The sequence below is a fragment of the Andrena cerasifolii genome, chromosome 6 (genome assembly GCF_050908995.1).
Source record: "Andrena cerasifolii isolate SP2316 chromosome 6, iyAndCera1_principal, whole genome shotgun sequence".
Lineage (NCBI taxonomy): Eukaryota > Metazoa > Arthropoda > Insecta > Hymenoptera > Andrenidae > Andrena > Andrena cerasifolii.
The window spans coordinates 1,287,781-1,304,637 of NC_135123.1; the positions used below are offsets into that span (position 1 = coordinate 1,287,781).

The following is a 16,857-nucleotide window of genomic DNA, read 5'->3' on the forward strand; positions in this document are numbered from 1 at the left end:
AGTTTAGAATAGTCACTGTCATAGTTGGAAACTGCAAAATTGGAGCGGTATGAAGAAAATACTACCAACAACACGCGGTATTCCCAAGCGGTCACCAATCCAAGTACTAACCACGCCCAATGTCGCTTAAATTCAGTGATGGGACGAGAACTGGTGTTTTACAGACATAGAATGGTCGTTGGTAAAAATACGGTTTTATTTATCGAAGAAATTGGTACTTACGTTGACAATGAGTGGAAATGAATTTCCGACAGGTCCGTACTACAAAGAAACGGACAGAGAAGTGAAGCTAAATAAAATAGTTTAGAATAGTCACTGTCATAGTTACAAACTGCAAAAATGGAGCGGTATGAAAAAAATACTACCAACAACACGCGGTATTCCCAAGCGGTCACCCATCCAAGTACTAACCACGCCCAATGTCGCTTAACTTCAGTGATCGGACGAGAACTGGTGTTTTACAGACATAGAATGGTCGTTGGTAAAAATACGGTTTTATTTATCGAAAAACTTGGTACTTACGTTGACAATGAGTGAAAATGAATTTCTGACAGGTCCGCACTACAAAGAAACGGACAGGGAAGTGAAGCTAAATAAAATAGTTTAGAATAGTCACTGTCATAGTTGGAAACTGCAAAATTGGAGCGGTATGAAGAAAATACTACCAACAACACGCGGTATTCCCAAGCGGTCACCAATCCAAGTACTAACCACGCCCAATGTCGCTTAAATTCAGTGATGGGACGAGAACTGGTGTTTTACAGACATAGAATGGTCGTTGGTAAAAATACGGTTTTATTTATCGAAGAAATTGGTACTTACGTTGATAATGAGTGGAAATGAATTTCTGACAGGTCCGCACTACAAAAAAACCGACAGAGAAGTGAAGCTAAATAAAATAGTTAAGAATACTCACTGTCATAGTTACAAACTGCAAAAACGGAGCGGTATGAAAAAAATACTACCAACAACACGCGGTATTCCCAAGCGGTCAACCTTCCAAGTACTAACCACGCCCAATGTCGCTTAAATTCAGTGATGGGACGAGAACTGGTGTTTTACAGACATAGAATGGTCGTTGGTAAAAATACGGTTTTATTTATCGAAGAAATTGGTACTTACGTTGACAATGAGTGGAAATGAATTTCTGACAGGTCCGCACTACAAAAAAAACGACAGAGAAGTGAAGCTAAATAAAATAGTTTAGAATAGTCACTGTCATAGTTACAAACTGCAAAAACGGAGCGGTATGAAAAAAATACTACCAACAACACGCGGTATTCCCAAGCGGTCAACCTTCCAAGTACTAACCACGCCCAATGTCGCTTAACTTCAGTGATCGGACGAGAACTGGTGTTTTACAGACATAGAATGGTCGTTGGTAAAAATACAGTTTTATTTATCGAAGAAATTGGTACTAACATTGACAATGAGTGAAAATGAATTTCTGACAGGTCCGCACTACAAAGGAACGGACAGAGAAGTGAAGCTAAATAAAATAGTTTAGAATAGTCACTGTCATAGTTGGAAACTGCAAAATTGGAGCGGTATGAAGAAAATACTACCAACAACACGCGGTATTCCCAAGCGGTCACCCATCCAAGTACTAACCACGCCCAATGTCGCTTAACTTCAGTGATCGGACGAGAACTGGTGTTTTACAGACATAGAATGGTCGTTGGTAAAAATACGGTTTTATTTATCGAAGAAATTGGTACTTACGTTGACAATGAGTGGAAATGAATTTCTGACAGGTCCGCACTACAAAAAAACCGACAGAGAAGCGAAGCTAAATAAAATAGTTTAGAATAGTCACTGTCATAGTTACAAACTGCAAAAACGGAGCGGTATGAAAAAAATACTACCAACAACGCGGTATTCCCAAGCGGTCACCCATCCAAGTACTAACCACGCCCAATGTCGCTTAAGTTCAGTGATCGGACGAGAACTGGTGTTTTACAGACATAGAATGGTCGTTGGTAAAAATACAGTTTTATTTATCGAAGAAATTGGTACTAACATTGACAATGAGTGAAAATGAATTTCTGACAGGTCCGCACTACAAAGAAACGGACAGAGAAGTGAAGCTAAATAAAATAGTTTAGAATAGTCACTGTCATAGTTGGAAACTGCAAAATTGGAGCGGTATGAAGAAAATACTACCAACAACACGCGGTATTCCCAAGCGGTCAACCATCCAAGTACTAACCACGCCCAATGTCGCTTAACTTCAGTGATCGGACGAGAACTGGTGTTTTACAGACATAGAATGGTCGTTGGTAAAAATACGGTTTTATTTATCGAAGAAATTGGTAGTTACGTTGACAATGAGTGGAAATGAATTTCTGACAGGTCCGCACTACAAAGGAACGGACAGAGAAGTGAAGCTAAATAAAATAGTTTAGAATAGTCACTGTCATAGTTGGAAACTGCAAAATTGGAGCGGTATGAAGAAAATACTACCAACAACACGCGGTATTCCCAAGCGGTCACCCATCCAAGTACTAACCACGCCCAATGTCGCTTAACTTCAGTGATCGGACGAGAACTGGTGTTTTACAGACATAGAATGGTCGTTGGTAAAAATACGGTTTTATTTATCGAAGAAATTGGTACTTACGTTGACAATGAGTGGAAATGAATTTCTGACAGGTCCGCACTACAAAAAAATCGACAGAGAAGTGAAGCTAAATAAAATAGTTAAGAATACTCACTGTCATAGTTACAAACTGCAAAAATGGAGGGGTATGAAAAAAATACTACCAACAACACGCGGTATTCCCAAGCGGTCACCCATCCAAGTACTAACCACGCCCAATGTCGCTTAACTTCAGTGATCGGACGAGAACTGGTGTTTTACAGACATAGAATGGTCGTTGGTAAAAATACGGTTTTATTTATCGAAGAAATTGGTACTTACGTTGACAATGAGTGGAAATGAATTTCTGACAGGTCCGCACTACAAAAAAACCGACAGAGAAGCGAAGCTAAATAAAATAGTTTAGAATAGTCACTGTCATAGTTACAAACTGCAAAAACGGAGCGGTATGAAAAAAATACTACCAACAACACGCGGTATTCCCAAGCGGTCACCCATCCAAGTACTAACCACGCCCAATGTCGCTTAACTTCAGTGATCGGACGAGAACTGGTGTTTTACAGACATAGAATGGTCGTTGGTAAAAATACAGTTTTATTTATCGAAGAAATTGGTACTAACATTGACAATGAGTGAAAATGAATTTCTGACAGGTCCGCACTACAAAGAAACGGACAGAGAAGTGAAGCTAAATAAAATAGTTTAGAATAGTCACTGTCATAGTTGGAAACTGCAAAATTGGAGCGGTATGAAGAAAATACTACCAACAACACGCGGTATTCCCAAGCGGTCAACCATCCAAGTACTAACCACGCCCAATGTCGCTTAACTTCAGTGATCGGACGAGAACTGGTGTTTTACAGACATAGAATGGTCGTTGGTAAAAATACGGTTTTATTTATCGAAGAAATTGGTACTTACGTTGACAATGAGTGGAAATGAATTTCCGACAGGTCCGTACTACAAAGAAACGGACAGAGAAGTGAAGCTAAATAAAATAGTTTAGAATAGTCACTGTCATAGTTGGAAACTGCAAAATTGGAGCGGTATGAAGAAAATACTACCAACAACACGCGGTATTCCCAAGCGGTCACCAATCCAAGTACTAACCACGCCCAATGTCGCTTAAATTCAGTGATGGGACGAGAACTGGTGTTTTACAGAAATAGAATGGTCGTTGGTAAAAATACGGTTTTATTTATCGAAGAAATTGGTACTTACGTTGACAATGAGTGGAAATGAATTTCCGACAGGTCCGTACTACAAAGAAACGGACAGAGAAGTGAAGCTAAATAAAATAGTTTAGAATAGTCACTGTCATAGTTACAAACTGCAAAAATGGAGCGGTATGAAAAAAATACTACCAACAACACGCGGTATTCCCAAGCGGTCACCCATCCAAGTACTAACCACGCCCAATGTCGCTTAACTTCAGTGATCGGACGAGAACTGGTGTTTTACAGACATAGAATGGTCGTTGGTAAAAATACGGTTTTATTTATCGAAGAAATTGGTACTTACGTTGACAATGAGTGGAAATGAATTTCTGACAGGTCCGCACTACAAAAAAACCGACAGAGAAGTGAAGCTAAATAAAATAGTTAAGAATACTCACTGTCATAGTTACAAACTGCAAAAATGGAGGGGTATGAAAAAAATACTACCAACAACACGCGGTATTCCCAAGCGGTCACCCATCCAAGTACTAACCACGCCCAATGTCGCTTAACTTCAGTGATCGGACGAGAACTGGTGTTTTACAGACATAGAATGGTCGTTGGTAAAAATACGGTTTTATTTATCGAAGAAATTGGTACTTACGTTGACAATGAGTGGAAATGAATTTCTGACAGGTCCGCACTACAAAAAAACCGACAGAGAAGCGAAGCTAAATAAAATAGTTTAGAATAGTCACTGTCATAGTTACAAACTGCAAAAACGGAGCGGTATGAAAAAAATACTACCAACAACACGCGGTATTCCCAAGCGGTCACCCATCCAAGTACTAACCACGCCCAATGTCGCTTAACTTCAGTGATCGGACGAGAACTGGTGTTTTACAGACATAGAATGGTCGTTGGTAAAAATACAGTTTTATTTATCGAAGAAATTGGTATTGACATTGACAATGAGTGAAAATGAATTTCTGACAGGTCCGCACTACAAAAAAAACGACAGAGAAGTGAAGCTAAATAAAATAGTTAAGAATACTCACTGTCATAGTTACAAACTGCAAAAACGGAGCGGTATGAAAAAAATACTACCAACAACACGCGGTATTCCCAAGCGGTCAACCTTCCAAGTACTAACCACGCCCAATGTCGCTTAAATTCAGTGATGGGACGAGAACTGGTGTTTTACAGACATAGAATGGTCGTTGGTAAAAATACGGTTTTATTTATCGAAGAAATTGGTACTTACGTTGACAATGAGTGGAAATGAATTTCTGACAGGTCCGCACTACAAAAAAAACGACAGAGAAGTGAAGCTAAATAAAATAGTTTAGAATAGTCACTGTCATAGTTACAAACTGCAAAAACGGAGCGGTATGAAAAAAATACTACCAACAACACGCGGTATTCCCAAGCGGTCAACCTTCCAAGTACTAACCACGCCCAATGTCGCTTAACTTCAGTGATCGGACGAGAACTGGTGTTTTACAGACATAGAATGGTCGTTGGTAAAAATACAGTTTTATTTATCGAAGAAATTGGTACTAACATTGACAATGAGTGAAAATGAATTTCTGACAGGTCCGCACTACAAAGGAACGGACAGAGAAGTGAAGCTAAATAAAATAGTTTAGAATAGTCACTGTCATAGTTGGAAACTGCAAAATTGGAGCGGTATGAAGAAAATACTACCAACAACACGCGGTATTCCCAAGCGGTCACCCATCCAAGTACTAACCACGCCCAATGTCGCTTAACTTCAGTGATCGGACGAGAACTGGTGTTTTACAGACATAGAATGGTCGTTGGTAAAAATACGGTTTTATTTATCGAAGAAATTGGTACTTACGTTGACAATGAGTGGAAATGAATTTCTGACAGGTCCGCACTACAAAAAAACCGACAGAGAAGCGAAGCTAAATAAAATAGTTTAGAATAGTCACTGTCATAGTTACAAACTGCAAAAACGGAGCGGTATGAAAAAAATACTACCAACAACACGCGGTATTCCCAAGCGGTCACCCATCCAAGTACTAACCACGCCCAATGTCGCTTAACTTCAGTGATCGGACGAGAACTGGTGTTTTACAGACATAGAATGGTCGTTGGTAAAAATACAGTTTTATTTATCGAAGAAATTGGTACTAACATTGACAATGAGTGAAAATGAATTTCTGACAGGTCCGCACTACAAAGAAACGGACAGAGAAGTGAAGCTAAATAAAATAGTTTAGAATAGTCACTGTCATAGTTGGAAACTGCAAAATTGGAGCGGTATGAAGAAAATACTACCAACAACACGCGGTATTCCCAAGCGGTCAACCATCCAAGTACTAACCACGCCCAATGTCGCTTAACTTCAGTGATCGGACGAGAACTGGTGTTTTACAGACATAGAATGGTCGTTGGTAAAAATACGGTTTTATTTATCGAAGAAATTGGTAGTTACGTTGACAATGAGTGGAAATGAATTTCTGACAGGTCCGCACTACAAAGGAACGGACAGAGAAGTGAAGCTAAATAAAATAGTTTAGAATAGTCACTGTCATAGTTGGAAACTGCAAAATTGGAGCGGTATGAAGAAAATACTACCAACAACACGCGGTATTCCCAAGCGGTCAACCATCCAAGTACTAACCACGCCCAATGTCGCTTAACTTCAGTGATCGGACGAGAACTGGTGTTTTACAGACATAGAATGGTCGTTGGTAAAAATACGGTTTTATTTATCGAAGAAATTGGTAGTTACGTTGACAATGAGTGGAAATGAATTTCTGACAGGTCCGCACTACAAAGGAACGGACAGAGAAGTGAAGCTAAATAAAATAGTTTAGAATAGTCACTGTCATAGTTGGAAACTGCAAAATTGGAGCGGTATGAAGAAAATACTACCAACAACACGCGGTATTCCCAAGCGGTCACCCATCCAAGTACTAACCACGCCCAATGTCGCTTAACTTCAGTGATCGGACGAGAACTGGTGTTTTACAGACATAGAATGGTCGTTGGTAAAAATACGGTTTTATTTATCGAAGAAATTGGTACTTACGTTGACAATGAGTGGAAATGAATTTCTGACAGGTCCGCACTACAAAAAAATCGACAGAGAAGTGAAGCTAAATAAAATAGTTAAGAATACTCACTGTCATAGTTACAAACTGCAAAAATGGAGGGGTATGAAAAAAATACTACCAACAACACGCGGTATTCCCAAGCGGTCACCCATCCAAGTACTAACCACGCCCAATGTCGCTTAACTTCAGTGATCGGACGAGAACTGGTGTTTTACAGACATAGAATGGTCGTTGGTAAAAATACGGTTTTATTTATCGAAGAAATTGGTACTTACGTTGACAATGAGTGGAAATGAATTTCTGACAGGTCCGCACTACAAAAAAACCGACAGAGAAGCGAAGCTAAATAAAATAGTTTAGAATAGTCACTGTCATAGTTACAAACTGCAAAAACGGAGCGGTATGAAAAAAATACTACCAACAACACGCGGTATTCCCAAGCGGTCACCCATCCAAGTACTAACCACGCCCAATGTCGCTTAACTTCAGTGATCGGACGAGAACTGGTGTTTTACAGACATAGAATGGTCGTTGGTAAAAATACAGTTTTATTTATCGAAGAAATTGGTACTAACATTGACAATGAGTGAAAATGAATTTCTGACAGGTCCGCACTACAAAGAAACGGACAGAGAAGTGAAGCTAAATAAAATAGTTTAGAATAGTCACTGTCATAGTTGGAAACTGCAAAATTGGAGCGGTATGAAGAAAATACTACCAACAACACGCGGTATTCCCAAGCGGTCAACCATCCAAGTACTAACCACGCCCAATGTCGCTTAACTTCAGTGATCGGACGAGAACTGGTGTTTTACAGACATAGAATGGTCGTTGGTAAAAATACGGTTTTATTTATCGAAGAAATTGGTACTTACGTTGACAATGAGTGGAAATGAATTTCCGACAGGTCCGTACTACAAAGAAACGGACAGAGAAGTGAAGCTAAATAAAATAGTTTAGAATAGTCACTGTCATAGTTGGAAACTGCAAAATTGGAGCGGTATGAAGAAAATACTACCAACAACACGCGGTATTCCCAAGCGGTCACCAATCCAAGTACTAACCACGCCCAATGTCGCTTAAATTCAGTGATGGGACGAGAACTGGTGTTTTACAGAAATAGAATGGTCGTTGGTAAAAATACGGTTTTATTTATCGAAGAAATTGGTACTTACGTTGACAATGAGTGGAAATGAATTTCCGACAGGTCCGTACTACAAAGAAACGGACAGAGAAGTGAAGCTAAATAAAATAGTTTAGAATAGTCACTGTCATAGTTACAAACTGCAAAAATGGAGCGGTATGAAAAAAATACTACCAACAACACGCGGTATTCCCAAGCGGTCACCCATCCAAGTACTAACCACGCCCAATGTCGCTTAACTTCAGTGATCGGACGAGAACTGGTGTTTTACAGACATAGAATGGTCGTTGGTAAAAATACGGTTTTATTTATCGAAGAAATTGGTACTTACGTTGACAATGAGTGGAAATGAATTTCTGACAGGTCCGCACTACAAAAAAACCGACAGAGAAGTGAAGCTAAATAAAATAGTTAAGAATACTCACTGTCATAGTTACAAACTGCAAAAATGGAGGGGTATGAAAAAAATACTACCAACAACACGCGGTATTCCCAAGCGGTCACCCATCCAAGTACTAACCACGCCCAATGTCGCTTAACTTCAGTGATCGGACGAGAACTGGTGTTTTACAGACATAGAATGGTCGTTGGTAAAAATACGGTTTTATTTATCGAAGAAATTGGTACTTACGTTGACAATGAGTGGAAATGAATTTCTGACAGGTCCGCACTACAAAAAAACCGACAGAGAAGCGAAGCTAAATAAAATAGTTTAGAATAGTCACTGTCATAGTTACAAACTGCAAAAACGGAGCGGTATGAAAAAAATACTACCAACAACACGCGGTATTCCCAAGCGGTCACCCATCCAAGTACTAACCACGCCCAATGTCGCTTAACTTCAGTGATCGGACGAGAACTGGTGTTTTACAGACATAGAATGGTCGTTGGTAAAAATACAGTTTTATTTATCGAAGAAATTGGTATTGACATTGACAATGAGTGAAAATGAATTTCTGACAGGTCCGCACTACAAAAAAAACGACAGAGAAGTGAAGCTAAATAAAATAGTTAAGAATACTCACTGTCATAGTTACAAACTGCAAAAACGGAGCGGTATGAAAAAAATACTACCAACAACACGCGGTATTCCCAAGCGGTCAACCTTCCAAGTACTAACCACGCCCAATGTCGCTTAAATTCAGTGATGGGACGAGAACTGGTGTTTTACAGACATAGAATGGTCGTTGGTAAAAATACGGTTTTATTTATCGAAGAAATTGGTACTTACGTTGACAATGAGTGGAAATGAATTTCTGACAGGTCCGCACTACAAAAAAAACGACAGAGAAGTGAAGCTAAATAAAATAGTTTAGAATAGTCACTGTCATAGTTACAAACTGCAAAAACGGAGCGGTATGAAAAAAATACTACCAACAACACGCGGTATTCCCAAGCGGTCAACCTTCCAAGTACTAACCACGCCCAATGTCGCTTAACTTCAGTGATCGGACGAGAACTGGTGTTTTACAGACATAGAATGGTCGTTGGTAAAAATACAGTTTTATTTATCGAAGAAATTGGTACTAACATTGACAATGAGTGAAAATGAATTTCTGACAGGTCCGCACTACAAAGGAACGGACAGAGAAGTGAAGCTAAATAAAATAGTTTAGAATAGTCACTGTCATAGTTGGAAACTGCAAAATTGGAGCGGTATGAAGAAAATACTACCAACAACACGCGGTATTCCCAAGCGGTCACCCATCCAAGTACTAACCACGCCCAATGTCGCTTAACTTCAGTGATCGGACGAGAACTGGTGTTTTACAGACATAGAATGGTCGTTGGTAAAAATACGGTTTTATTTATCGAAGAAATTGGTACTTACGTTGACAATGAGTGGAAATGAATTTCTGACAGGTCCGCACTACAAAAAAACCGACAGAGAAGCGAAGCTAAATAAAATAGTTTAGAATAGTCACTGTCATAGTTACAAACTGCAAAAACGGAGCGGTATGAAGAAAATACTACCAACAACACGCGGTATTCCCAAGCGGTCACCCATCCAAGTACTAACCACGCCCAATGTCGCTTAACTTCAGTGATCGGACGAGAACTGGTGTTTTACAGACATAGAATGGTCGTTGGTAAAAATACAGTTTTATTTATCGAAGAAATTGGTACTAACATTGACAATGAGTGAAAATGAATTTCTGACAGGTCCGCACTACAAAGAAACGGACAGAGAAGTGAAGCTAAATAAAATAGTTTAGAATAGTCACTGTCATAGTTGGAAACTGCAAAATTGGAGCGGTATGAAGAAAATACTACCAACAACACGCGGTATTCCCAAGCGGTCAACCATCCAAGTACTAACCACGCCCAATGTCGCTTAACTTCAGTGATCGGACGAGAACTGGTGTTTTACAGACATAGAATGGTCGTTGGTAAAAATACGGTTTTATTTATCGAAGAAATTGGTAGTTACGTTGACAATGAGTGGAAATGAATTTCTGACAGGTCCGCACTACAAAGGAACGGACAGAGAAGTGAAGCTAAATAAAATAGTTTAGAATAGTCACTGTCATAGTTGGAAACTGCAAAATTGGAGCGGTATGAAGAAAATACTACCAACAACACGCGGTATTCCCAAGCGGTCACCCATCCAAGTACTAACCACGCCCAATGTCGCTTAACTTCAGTGATCGGACGAGAACTGGTGTTTTACAGACATAGAATGGTCGTTGGTAAAAATACGGTTTTATTTATCGAAGAAATTGGTACTTACGTTGACAATGAGTGGAAATGAATTTCTGACAGGTCCGCACTACAAAAAAACCGACAGAGAAGTGAAGCTAAATAAAATAGTTAAGAATACTCACTGTCATAGTTACAAACTGCAAAAATGGAGGGGTATGAAAAAAATACTACCAACAACACGCGGTATTCCCAAGCGGTCACCCATCCAAGTACTAACCACGCCCAATGTCGCTTAACTTCAGTGATCGGACGAGAACTGGTGTTTTACAGACATAGAATGGTCGTTGGTAAAAATACGGTTTTATTTATCGAAGAAATTGGTACTTACGTTGACAATGAGTGGAAATGAATTTCTGACAGGTCCGCACTACAAAAAAACCGACAGAGAAGCGAAGCTAAATAAAATAGTTTAGAATAGTCACTGTCATAGTTACAAACTGCAAAAACGGAGCGGTATGAAAAAAATACTACCAACAACACGCGGTATTCCCAAGCGGTCACCCATCCAAGTACTAACCACGCCCAATGTCGCTTAACTTCAGTGATCGGACGAGAACTGGTGTTTTACAGACATAGAATGGTCGTTGGTAAAAATACAGTTTTATTTATCGAAGAAATTGGTATTGACATTGACAATGAGTGAAAATGAATTTCTGACAGGTCCGCACTACAAAGAAACGGACAGAGAAGTGAAGCTAAATAAAATAGTTTAGAATAGTCACTGTCATAGTTGGAAACTGCAAAATTGGAGCGGTATGAAGAAAATACTACCAACAACACGCGGTATTCCCAAGCGGTCACCAATCCAAGTACTAACCACGCCCAATGTCGCTTAAATTCAGTGCTGGGACGAGAACTGGTGTTTTACAGACATAGAATGGTCGTTGGTAAAAATACGGTTTTATTTATCGAAGAAATTGGTACTTACGTTGACAATGAGTGGAAATGAATTTCCGACAGGTCCGTACTACAAAGAAACGGACAGAGAAGTGAAGCTAAATAAAATAGTTTAGAATAGTCACTGTCATAGTTACAAACTGCAAAAATGGAGCGGTATGAAAAAAATACTACCAACAACACGCGGTATTCCCAAGCGGTCACCCATCCAAGTACTAACCACGCCCAATGTCGCTTAACTTCAGTGATCGGACGAGAACTGGTGTTTTACAGACATAGAATGGTCGTTGGTAAAAATACGGTTTTATTTATCGAAGAAATTGGTACTTACGTTGACAATGAGTGGAAATGAATTTCCGACAGGTCCGTACTACAAAGAAACGGACAGAGAAGTGAAGCTAAATAAAATAGTTTAGAATAGTCACTGTCATAGTTACAAACTGCAAAAATGGAGCGGTATGAAAAAAATACTACCAACAACACGCGGTATTCCCAAGCGGTCAACCTTCCAAGTACTAACCACGCCCAATGTCGCTTAACTTCAGTGATCGGACGAGAACTGGTGTTTTACAGACATAGAATGGTCGTTGGTAAAAATACAGTTTTATTTATCGAAGAAATTGGTACTAACATTGACAATGAGTGAAAATGAATTTCTGACAGGTCCGCACTACAAAGAAACGGACAGAGAAGTGAAGCTAAATAAAATAGTTTAGAATAGTCACTGTCATAGTTGGAAACTGCAAAATTGGAGCGGTATGAAGAAAATACTACCAACAACACGCGGTATTCCAAAGCGGTCACCAATCCAAGTACTAACCACGCCCAATGTCGCTTAAATTCAGTGATGGGACGAGAACTGGTGTTTTACAGACATAGAATGGTCGTTGGTAAAAATACGGTTTTATTTATCGAAGAAATTGGTACTTACGTTGACAATGAGTGGAAATGAATTTCCGACAGGTCCGTACTACAAAGAAACGGACAGAGAAGTGAAGCTAAATAAAATAGTTTAGAATAGTCACTGTCATAGTTACAAACTGCAAAAATGGAGCGGTATGAAAAAAATACTACCAACAACACGCGGTATTCCCAAGCGGTCACCCATCCAAGTACTAACCACGCCCAATATCGCTTAACTTCAGTGATCGGACGAGAACTGGTGTTTTACAGACATAGAATGGTCGTTGGTAAAAATACGGTTTTATTTATCGAAGAAATTGGTACTTACGTTGACAATGAGTGGAAATGAATTTCTGACAGGTCCGCACTACAAAAAAACCGACAGAGAAGTGAAGCTAAATAAAATAGTTAAGAATACTCACTGTCATAGTTACAAACTGCAAAAATGGAGGGGTATGAAAAAAATACTACCAACAACACGCGGTATTCCCAAGCGGTCACCCATCCAAGTACTAACCACGCCCAATGTCGCTTAACTTCAGTGATCGGACGAGAACTGGTGTTTTACAGACATAGAATGGTCATTGGTAAAAATACGGTTTTATTTATCGAAGAAATTGGTACTTACGTTGACAATGAGTGGAAATGAATTTCTGACAGGTCCGCACTACAAAAAAACCGACAGAGAAGCGAAGCTAAATAAAATAGTTTAGAATAGTCACTGTCATAGTTACAAACTGCAAAAACGGAGCGGTATGAAAAAAATACTACCAACAACACGCGGTATTCCCAAGCGGTCACCCATCCAAGTACTAACCACGCCCAATGTCGCTTAACTTCAGTGATCGGACGAGAACTGGTGTTTTACAGACATAGAATGGTCGTTGGTAAAAATACAGTTTTATTTATCGAAGAAATTGGTACTAACATTGACAATGAGTGAAAATGAATTTCTGACAGGTCCGCACTACAAAGAAACGGACAGAGAAGTGAAGCTAAATAAAATAGTTTAGAATAGTCACTGTCATAGTTGGAAACTGCAAAATTGGAGCGGTATGAAGAAAATACTACCAACAACACGCGGTATTCCCAAGCGGTCACCAATCCAAGTACTAACCACGCCCAATGTCGCTTAAATTCAGTGATGGGACGAGAACTGGTGTTTTACAGACATAGAATGGTCGTTGGTAAAAATACGGTTTTATTTATCGAAGAAATTGGTACTTACGTTGACAATGAGTGGAAATGAATTTCCGACAGGTCCATACTACAAAGAAACGGACAGAGAAGTGAAGCTAAATAAAATAGTTTAGAATAGTCACTGTCATAGTTACAAACTGCAAAAATGGAGCGGTATGAAAAAAATACTACCAACAACACGCGGTATTCCCAAGCGGTCACCCATCCAAGTACTAACCACGCCCAATGTCGCTTAACTTCAGTGATCGGACGAGAACTGGTGTTTTACAGACATAGAATGGTCGTTGGTAAAAATACGGTTTTATTTATCGAAAAACTTGGTACTTACGTTGACAATGAGTGAAAATGAATTTCTGACAGGTCCGCACTACAAAGAAACGGACAGAGAAGTGAAGCTAAATAAAATAGTTTAGAATAGTCACTGTCATAGTTGGAAACTGCAAAATTGGAGCGGTATGAAGAAAATACTACCAACAACACGCGGTATTCCCAAGCGGTCACCAATCCAAGTACTAACCACGCCCAATGTCGCTTAAATTCAGTGATGGGACGAGAACTGGTGTTTTACAGACATAGAATGGTCGTTGGTAAAAATACGGTTTTATTTATCGAAGAAATTGGTACTTACGTTGACAATGAGTGGAAATGAATTTCCGACAGGTCCGTACTACAAAGAAACGGACAGAGAAGTGAAGCTAAATAAAATAGTTTAGAATAGTCACTGTCATAGTTACAAACTGCAAAAATGGAGCGGTATGAAAAAAATACTACCAACAACACGCGGTATTCCCAAGCGGTCACCCATCCAAGTACTAACCACGCCCAATGTCGCTTAACTTCAGTGATCGGACGAGAACTGGTGTTTTACAGACATAGAATGGTCGTTGGTAAAAATACAGTTTTATTTATCGAAGAAATTGGTACTAACATTGACAATGAGTGAAAATGAATTTCTGACAGGTCCGCACTACAAAGGAACGGACAGAGAAGTGAAGCTAAATAAAATAGTTTAGAATAGTCACTGTCATAGTTGGAAACTGCAAAATTGGAGCGGTATGAAGAAAATACTACCAACAACACGCGGTATTCCCAAGCGGTCACCCATCCAAGTACTAACCACGCCCAATGTCGCTTAACTTCAGTGATCGGACGAGAACTGGTGTTTTACAGACATAGAATGGTCGTTGGTAAAAATACGGTTTTATTTATCGAAGAAATTGGTACTTACGTTGACAATGAGTGGAAATGAATTTCTGACAGGTCCGCACTACAAAAAAACCGACAGAGAAGTGAAGCTAAATCAAATAGTTTAATATACTCACTGTCATAGTTACAAACTGCAAAAATGGAGCGGTATGAAGAAAATACTACCAACAACACGCGGTATTCCCAAGCGGTCACCCATCCAAGTACTAACCACGCCCAATGTCGCTTAACTTCAGTGATCGGACGAAAACTGGTGTTTTACAGACATAGAATGGTCGTTGGTAAAAATACGGTTTTATTTATCGAAGAAATTGGTAGTTACGTTGACAATGAGTGGAAATGAATTTCTGACAGGTCCGCACTACAAAAAAACCGACAGAGAAGTGAAGCTAAATAAAATAGTTAAGAATACTCACTGTCATAGTTACAAACTGCAAAAATGGAGGGGTATGAAAAAAATACTACCAACAACACGCGGTATTCCCAGGCGGTCACCCATCCAAGTACTAACCACGCCCAATGTCGCTTAACTTCAGTGATCGGACGAGAACTGGTGTTTTACAGACATAGAATGGTCGTTGGTAAAAATACGGTTTTATTTATCGAAGAAATTGGTACTTACGTTGACAATGAGTGGAAATGAATTTCTGACAGGTCCGCACTACAAACAAACCAACAGAGAAGTGAAGCTAAATCAAATAGTTTAATATACTCACTGTCATAGTTGGAAACTGCAAAATTGGAGCGGTATGAAGAAAATACTACCAACAACACGCGGTATTCCCAAGCGGTCACCCATCCAAGTACTAACCACGCCCAATGTCGCTTAACTTCAGTGATCGGACGAGAACTGGTGTTTTACAGACATAGAATGGTCGTTGGTAAAAATACGGTTTTATTTATCGAAGAAATTGGTAGTTACGTTGACAATGAGTGGAAATGAATTTCTGACAGGTCCGCACTACAAAAAAACCGACAGAGAAGTGAAGCTAAATAAAATAGTTAAGAATACTCACTGTCATAGTTACAAACTGCAAAAATGGAGGGGTATGAAAAAAATACTACCAACAACACGCGGTATTCCCAAGCGGTCACCCATCCAAGTACTAACCACGCCCAATGTCGCTTAACTTCAGTGATCGGACGAGAACTGGTGTTTTACAGACATAGAATGGTCGTTGGTAAAAATACGGTTTTATTTATCGAAGAAATTGGTACTTACGTTGACAATGAGTGGAAATGAATTTCTGACAGGTCCGCACTACAAAAAAACCGACAGAGAAGCGAAGCTAAATAAAATAGTTTAGAATAGTCACTGTCATAGTTACAAACTGCAAAAACGGAGCGGTATGAAAAAAATACTACCAACAACACGCGGTATTCCCAAGCGGTCACCCATCCAAGTACTAACCACGCCCAATGTCGCTTAACTTCAGTGATCGGACGAGAACTGGTGTTTTACCGACATAGAATGGTCGTTGGTAAAAATACGGTTTTATTTATCGAAGAAATTGGTACTTACGTTGACAATGAGTGGAAATGAATTTCCGACAGGTCCGTACTACAAAGAAACGGACAGAGAAGTGAAGCTAAATAAAATAGTTTAGAATAGTCACTGTCATAGTTACAAACTGCAAAAATGGAGCGGTATGAAAAAAATACTACCAACAACACGCGGTATTCCCAAGCGGTCAACCTTCCAAGTACTAACCACGCCCAATGCCGCTTAACTTCAGTGATCGGACGAGAACTGGTGTTTTACAGACATAGAATGGTCGTTGGTAAAAATACAGTTTTATTTATCGAAGAAATTGGTACTAACATTGACAATGAGTGAAAATGAATTTCTGACAGGTCCGCACTACAAAGAAACGGACAGAGAAGTGAAGCTAAATAAAATAGTTTAGAATAGTCACTGTCATAGTTGGAAACTGCAAAATTGGAGCGGTATGAAGAAAA

General features: G+C 39.4%; 39 non-coding genes and 17 pseudogenes across 39 annotated transcripts; all 56 read right to left on the reverse strand.

Moving 5' to 3' along the window:
- Window positions 1–62: 62 nt before the first annotated feature.
- On the reverse strand, window positions 63–183 carry LOC143371025 (5S ribosomal RNA; annotated as a pseudogene).
- A 179-nt stretch (window positions 184–362) lies between these two features.
- Window positions 363–483, reverse strand: LOC143370691 (5S ribosomal RNA). Its single transcript, XR_013085796.1, has one exon. It is a non-coding gene; the product is annotated as a 5S ribosomal RNA (ribosomal RNA).
- A 179-nt stretch (window positions 484–662) lies between these two features.
- On the reverse strand, window positions 663–783 carry LOC143371026 (5S ribosomal RNA; annotated as a pseudogene).
- A 179-nt stretch (window positions 784–962) lies between these two features.
- On the reverse strand, window positions 963–1,083 carry LOC143371008 (5S ribosomal RNA; annotated as a pseudogene).
- A 179-nt stretch (window positions 1,084–1,262) lies between these two features.
- LOC143370961 (5S ribosomal RNA) lies at window positions 1,263–1,383 on the reverse strand (annotated as a pseudogene).
- Window positions 1,384–1,562: 179 nt separating this feature from the next.
- Window positions 1,563–1,683, reverse strand: LOC143370692 (5S ribosomal RNA). Its single transcript, XR_013085797.1, has one exon. It is a non-coding gene; the product is annotated as a 5S ribosomal RNA (ribosomal RNA).
- A 176-nt stretch (window positions 1,684–1,859) lies between these two features.
- On the reverse strand, window positions 1,860–1,981 carry LOC143371004 (5S ribosomal RNA; annotated as a pseudogene).
- Window positions 1,982–2,160: 179 nt separating this feature from the next.
- Window positions 2,161–2,281, reverse strand: LOC143370804 (5S ribosomal RNA). The gene has a single exon (XR_013085905.1). It is a non-coding gene; the product is annotated as a 5S ribosomal RNA (ribosomal RNA).
- Window positions 2,282–2,460: 179 nt separating this feature from the next.
- Window positions 2,461–2,581, reverse strand: LOC143370693 (5S ribosomal RNA). The gene has a single exon (XR_013085798.1). It is a non-coding gene; the product is annotated as a 5S ribosomal RNA (ribosomal RNA).
- A 179-nt stretch (window positions 2,582–2,760) lies between these two features.
- Window positions 2,761–2,881, reverse strand: LOC143370695 (5S ribosomal RNA). Its single transcript, XR_013085800.1, has one exon. It is a non-coding gene; the product is annotated as a 5S ribosomal RNA (ribosomal RNA).
- A 179-nt stretch (window positions 2,882–3,060) lies between these two features.
- Window positions 3,061–3,181, reverse strand: LOC143370696 (5S ribosomal RNA). Its single transcript, XR_013085801.1, has one exon. It is a non-coding gene; the product is annotated as a 5S ribosomal RNA (ribosomal RNA).
- A 179-nt stretch (window positions 3,182–3,360) lies between these two features.
- Window positions 3,361–3,481, reverse strand: LOC143370805 (5S ribosomal RNA). The gene has a single exon (XR_013085906.1). It is a non-coding gene; the product is annotated as a 5S ribosomal RNA (ribosomal RNA).
- Window positions 3,482–3,660: 179 nt separating this feature from the next.
- LOC143371045 (5S ribosomal RNA) lies at window positions 3,661–3,781 on the reverse strand (annotated as a pseudogene).
- Window positions 3,782–3,960: 179 nt separating this feature from the next.
- On the reverse strand, window positions 3,961–4,081 carry LOC143370697 (5S ribosomal RNA). The gene has a single exon (XR_013085802.1). It is a non-coding gene; the product is annotated as a 5S ribosomal RNA (ribosomal RNA).
- A 179-nt stretch (window positions 4,082–4,260) lies between these two features.
- Window positions 4,261–4,381, reverse strand: LOC143370698 (5S ribosomal RNA). Its single transcript, XR_013085803.1, has one exon. It is a non-coding gene; the product is annotated as a 5S ribosomal RNA (ribosomal RNA).
- Window positions 4,382–4,560: 179 nt separating this feature from the next.
- On the reverse strand, window positions 4,561–4,681 carry LOC143370699 (5S ribosomal RNA). Its single transcript, XR_013085804.1, has one exon. It is a non-coding gene; the product is annotated as a 5S ribosomal RNA (ribosomal RNA).
- A 179-nt stretch (window positions 4,682–4,860) lies between these two features.
- Window positions 4,861–4,981, reverse strand: LOC143371010 (5S ribosomal RNA; annotated as a pseudogene).
- A 179-nt stretch (window positions 4,982–5,160) lies between these two features.
- LOC143370964 (5S ribosomal RNA) lies at window positions 5,161–5,281 on the reverse strand (annotated as a pseudogene).
- Window positions 5,282–5,460: 179 nt separating this feature from the next.
- Window positions 5,461–5,581, reverse strand: LOC143370700 (5S ribosomal RNA). Its single transcript, XR_013085805.1, has one exon. It is a non-coding gene; the product is annotated as a 5S ribosomal RNA (ribosomal RNA).
- Window positions 5,582–5,760: 179 nt separating this feature from the next.
- LOC143370701 (5S ribosomal RNA) lies at window positions 5,761–5,881 on the reverse strand. Its single transcript, XR_013085806.1, has one exon. It is a non-coding gene; the product is annotated as a 5S ribosomal RNA (ribosomal RNA).
- A 179-nt stretch (window positions 5,882–6,060) lies between these two features.
- LOC143370806 (5S ribosomal RNA) lies at window positions 6,061–6,181 on the reverse strand. The gene has a single exon (XR_013085907.1). It is a non-coding gene; the product is annotated as a 5S ribosomal RNA (ribosomal RNA).
- Window positions 6,182–6,360: 179 nt separating this feature from the next.
- LOC143370807 (5S ribosomal RNA) lies at window positions 6,361–6,481 on the reverse strand. Its single transcript, XR_013085908.1, has one exon. It is a non-coding gene; the product is annotated as a 5S ribosomal RNA (ribosomal RNA).
- Window positions 6,482–6,660: 179 nt separating this feature from the next.
- On the reverse strand, window positions 6,661–6,781 carry LOC143370702 (5S ribosomal RNA). The gene has a single exon (XR_013085807.1). It is a non-coding gene; the product is annotated as a 5S ribosomal RNA (ribosomal RNA).
- Window positions 6,782–6,960: 179 nt separating this feature from the next.
- Window positions 6,961–7,081, reverse strand: LOC143370703 (5S ribosomal RNA). The gene has a single exon (XR_013085808.1). It is a non-coding gene; the product is annotated as a 5S ribosomal RNA (ribosomal RNA).
- Window positions 7,082–7,260: 179 nt separating this feature from the next.
- Window positions 7,261–7,381, reverse strand: LOC143370704 (5S ribosomal RNA). Its single transcript, XR_013085809.1, has one exon. It is a non-coding gene; the product is annotated as a 5S ribosomal RNA (ribosomal RNA).
- Window positions 7,382–7,560: 179 nt separating this feature from the next.
- On the reverse strand, window positions 7,561–7,681 carry LOC143370808 (5S ribosomal RNA). The gene has a single exon (XR_013085909.1). It is a non-coding gene; the product is annotated as a 5S ribosomal RNA (ribosomal RNA).
- Window positions 7,682–7,860: 179 nt separating this feature from the next.
- On the reverse strand, window positions 7,861–7,981 carry LOC143371047 (5S ribosomal RNA; annotated as a pseudogene).
- A 179-nt stretch (window positions 7,982–8,160) lies between these two features.
- On the reverse strand, window positions 8,161–8,281 carry LOC143370706 (5S ribosomal RNA). The gene has a single exon (XR_013085811.1). It is a non-coding gene; the product is annotated as a 5S ribosomal RNA (ribosomal RNA).
- A 179-nt stretch (window positions 8,282–8,460) lies between these two features.
- Window positions 8,461–8,581, reverse strand: LOC143370707 (5S ribosomal RNA). The gene has a single exon (XR_013085812.1). It is a non-coding gene; the product is annotated as a 5S ribosomal RNA (ribosomal RNA).
- A 179-nt stretch (window positions 8,582–8,760) lies between these two features.
- LOC143370708 (5S ribosomal RNA) lies at window positions 8,761–8,881 on the reverse strand. Its single transcript, XR_013085813.1, has one exon. It is a non-coding gene; the product is annotated as a 5S ribosomal RNA (ribosomal RNA).
- A 179-nt stretch (window positions 8,882–9,060) lies between these two features.
- Window positions 9,061–9,181, reverse strand: LOC143371012 (5S ribosomal RNA; annotated as a pseudogene).
- Window positions 9,182–9,360: 179 nt separating this feature from the next.
- On the reverse strand, window positions 9,361–9,481 carry LOC143370965 (5S ribosomal RNA; annotated as a pseudogene).
- A 179-nt stretch (window positions 9,482–9,660) lies between these two features.
- On the reverse strand, window positions 9,661–9,781 carry LOC143370709 (5S ribosomal RNA). Its single transcript, XR_013085814.1, has one exon. It is a non-coding gene; the product is annotated as a 5S ribosomal RNA (ribosomal RNA).
- Window positions 9,782–9,960: 179 nt separating this feature from the next.
- LOC143370710 (5S ribosomal RNA) lies at window positions 9,961–10,081 on the reverse strand. Its single transcript, XR_013085815.1, has one exon. It is a non-coding gene; the product is annotated as a 5S ribosomal RNA (ribosomal RNA).
- Window positions 10,082–10,260: 179 nt separating this feature from the next.
- LOC143370810 (5S ribosomal RNA) lies at window positions 10,261–10,381 on the reverse strand. Its single transcript, XR_013085911.1, has one exon. It is a non-coding gene; the product is annotated as a 5S ribosomal RNA (ribosomal RNA).
- Window positions 10,382–10,560: 179 nt separating this feature from the next.
- Window positions 10,561–10,681, reverse strand: LOC143370711 (5S ribosomal RNA). Its single transcript, XR_013085816.1, has one exon. It is a non-coding gene; the product is annotated as a 5S ribosomal RNA (ribosomal RNA).
- A 179-nt stretch (window positions 10,682–10,860) lies between these two features.
- LOC143370712 (5S ribosomal RNA) lies at window positions 10,861–10,981 on the reverse strand. The gene has a single exon (XR_013085817.1). It is a non-coding gene; the product is annotated as a 5S ribosomal RNA (ribosomal RNA).
- Window positions 10,982–11,160: 179 nt separating this feature from the next.
- Window positions 11,161–11,281, reverse strand: LOC143370713 (5S ribosomal RNA). The gene has a single exon (XR_013085818.1). It is a non-coding gene; the product is annotated as a 5S ribosomal RNA (ribosomal RNA).
- Window positions 11,282–11,460: 179 nt separating this feature from the next.
- Window positions 11,461–11,581, reverse strand: LOC143371039 (5S ribosomal RNA; annotated as a pseudogene).
- Window positions 11,582–11,760: 179 nt separating this feature from the next.
- On the reverse strand, window positions 11,761–11,881 carry LOC143370714 (5S ribosomal RNA). Its single transcript, XR_013085819.1, has one exon. It is a non-coding gene; the product is annotated as a 5S ribosomal RNA (ribosomal RNA).
- A 179-nt stretch (window positions 11,882–12,060) lies between these two features.
- On the reverse strand, window positions 12,061–12,181 carry LOC143370966 (5S ribosomal RNA; annotated as a pseudogene).
- A 179-nt stretch (window positions 12,182–12,360) lies between these two features.
- On the reverse strand, window positions 12,361–12,481 carry LOC143371044 (5S ribosomal RNA; annotated as a pseudogene).
- Window positions 12,482–12,660: 179 nt separating this feature from the next.
- LOC143370783 (5S ribosomal RNA) lies at window positions 12,661–12,781 on the reverse strand. The gene has a single exon (XR_013085886.1). It is a non-coding gene; the product is annotated as a 5S ribosomal RNA (ribosomal RNA).
- A 179-nt stretch (window positions 12,782–12,960) lies between these two features.
- Window positions 12,961–13,081, reverse strand: LOC143370774 (5S ribosomal RNA). The gene has a single exon (XR_013085877.1). It is a non-coding gene; the product is annotated as a 5S ribosomal RNA (ribosomal RNA).
- A 179-nt stretch (window positions 13,082–13,260) lies between these two features.
- On the reverse strand, window positions 13,261–13,381 carry LOC143370715 (5S ribosomal RNA). Its single transcript, XR_013085820.1, has one exon. It is a non-coding gene; the product is annotated as a 5S ribosomal RNA (ribosomal RNA).
- A 179-nt stretch (window positions 13,382–13,560) lies between these two features.
- LOC143371028 (5S ribosomal RNA) lies at window positions 13,561–13,681 on the reverse strand (annotated as a pseudogene).
- Window positions 13,682–13,860: 179 nt separating this feature from the next.
- Window positions 13,861–13,981, reverse strand: LOC143370717 (5S ribosomal RNA). Its single transcript, XR_013085822.1, has one exon. It is a non-coding gene; the product is annotated as a 5S ribosomal RNA (ribosomal RNA).
- Window positions 13,982–14,160: 179 nt separating this feature from the next.
- LOC143371029 (5S ribosomal RNA) lies at window positions 14,161–14,281 on the reverse strand (annotated as a pseudogene).
- Window positions 14,282–14,460: 179 nt separating this feature from the next.
- On the reverse strand, window positions 14,461–14,581 carry LOC143370718 (5S ribosomal RNA). Its single transcript, XR_013085823.1, has one exon. It is a non-coding gene; the product is annotated as a 5S ribosomal RNA (ribosomal RNA).
- A 179-nt stretch (window positions 14,582–14,760) lies between these two features.
- Window positions 14,761–14,881, reverse strand: LOC143370719 (5S ribosomal RNA). Its single transcript, XR_013085824.1, has one exon. It is a non-coding gene; the product is annotated as a 5S ribosomal RNA (ribosomal RNA).
- Window positions 14,882–15,060: 179 nt separating this feature from the next.
- On the reverse strand, window positions 15,061–15,181 carry LOC143370792 (5S ribosomal RNA). The gene has a single exon (XR_013085894.1). It is a non-coding gene; the product is annotated as a 5S ribosomal RNA (ribosomal RNA).
- Window positions 15,182–15,360: 179 nt separating this feature from the next.
- Window positions 15,361–15,481, reverse strand: LOC143370664 (5S ribosomal RNA). Its single transcript, XR_013085770.1, has one exon. It is a non-coding gene; the product is annotated as a 5S ribosomal RNA (ribosomal RNA).
- Window positions 15,482–15,660: 179 nt separating this feature from the next.
- On the reverse strand, window positions 15,661–15,781 carry LOC143370720 (5S ribosomal RNA). The gene has a single exon (XR_013085825.1). It is a non-coding gene; the product is annotated as a 5S ribosomal RNA (ribosomal RNA).
- Window positions 15,782–15,960: 179 nt separating this feature from the next.
- On the reverse strand, window positions 15,961–16,081 carry LOC143370721 (5S ribosomal RNA). The gene has a single exon (XR_013085826.1). It is a non-coding gene; the product is annotated as a 5S ribosomal RNA (ribosomal RNA).
- Window positions 16,082–16,260: 179 nt separating this feature from the next.
- On the reverse strand, window positions 16,261–16,381 carry LOC143370546 (5S ribosomal RNA). The gene has a single exon (XR_013085654.1). It is a non-coding gene; the product is annotated as a 5S ribosomal RNA (ribosomal RNA).
- A 179-nt stretch (window positions 16,382–16,560) lies between these two features.
- LOC143370984 (5S ribosomal RNA) lies at window positions 16,561–16,681 on the reverse strand (annotated as a pseudogene).
- Between the last annotated feature and the right edge of the window lie 176 nt (window positions 16,682–16,857).